The following is a 1141-nucleotide window of genomic DNA, read 5'->3' as shown; positions in this document are numbered from 1 at the left end:
CATTGTCCTTTATTCTCATTAGTCTGTTTTATCTGCTTAACTAAGGACCATTGTATTTCCACTTTCTTTTTTTCTTTCTTTTTCCTGAGGATAATCCCCATCATCTCCTCCTTTGCTATAATCACATATCTCCTCTTTACACCATCACTGAAATATTATAGGATGAGAGTTTCATGAAAAGATTAGCACATGAAACATGGTACGCTGACATATTATATTCACACAATGCCTGTTTTGAGGTTTTGGACAGAAGGTTTGGTCAATGCCATATGCTCAGAATGTTCCTATTCTTGGACTATGAATGTTATCTCTGAGGGTGTAATCAGAGTCTAAACTGTGCGAGCAGGTTCCTATTACCTCTCGATCACTGTCATTATGGTGCTGTGTTTTATTTCCAGATCTGGGCATCTTTCCCTAGGCTACACAGAACATGGAAATTGTACATAATGTACACTCATCTCTTCCATTATGCCTAGCAAAGGGTTCTGGCTTATCATGGGGATTTAAAATAACAGAAAACCTCACAGGCTTATAAAATTCAGTTGTTGATCATTTTGCAATTTGTGTGTGATGATTGGGTATTTGCGCTCATGTGTGAGATGTGCTGGCCTCCAACCTTGTTACCACATTGGCACATTACCCATCTGATGTAAAAAAACAAAACAAAACAAAACAAAAACCCAACCAATCAACAAAAATCCAAACCAAACCAAACCCAACAAAACAAATCAAAAAAACTTCAGTTGTTAAATCATCTTCTCCTCTTCCCTAAAGTTATTGTGCTGGAACCTTATAGAGAAAACACGGATTGGCTTCAGTTTGGGTTGGTTTTTGAACACGGAGGTATTCTGTCCTTCACATTCTTTTGGGAAAAGTCCCAGTCACCAGTTGGGAAGAAAGTCACAAGTCTGTAAGGTCCACTACATATTGCCCACTCAGGGAGGGGCACATGGATGGACTGGGGGTTGCTGAGGCCAAAGGAATAGGATAACAACAGGCTAAGTGTTTTCTTTTCCCCATCCCCAACCACAGGCCAATAGCTTTTCATAGAGAAGTCACTTCATATCATGATGTACCAACTTTAAAGATTTTGTGACATATTTTTAAACTCCTCTGAGAATAATATACAATATATTTCTGG

General features: G+C 38.7%; 1 non-coding gene across 1 annotated transcript; it reads left to right on the top strand.

Moving 5' to 3' along the window:
* Positions 1–548: 548 nt before the first annotated feature.
* LOC116549839 lies at positions 549–650 on the top strand. The gene has a single exon (XR_004268115.1). It is a non-coding gene; the product is annotated as a small nucleolar RNA U13 (small nucleolar RNA).
* The last annotated feature ends 491 nt before the right edge of the window (positions 651–1141 follow it).

This window comes from Sapajus apella, unplaced genomic scaffold (assembly GCF_009761245.1).
Source record: "Sapajus apella isolate SASKATOON/1434 unplaced genomic scaffold, GSC_monkey_1.0 scaffold6, whole genome shotgun sequence".
Taxonomy (NCBI): Eukaryota; Metazoa; Chordata; class Mammalia; order Primates; family Cebidae; genus Sapajus; species Sapajus apella.
Note: the sequence above shows the minus strand (reverse complement) of the source record. Positions and strands in the feature narration are given on the sequence as shown.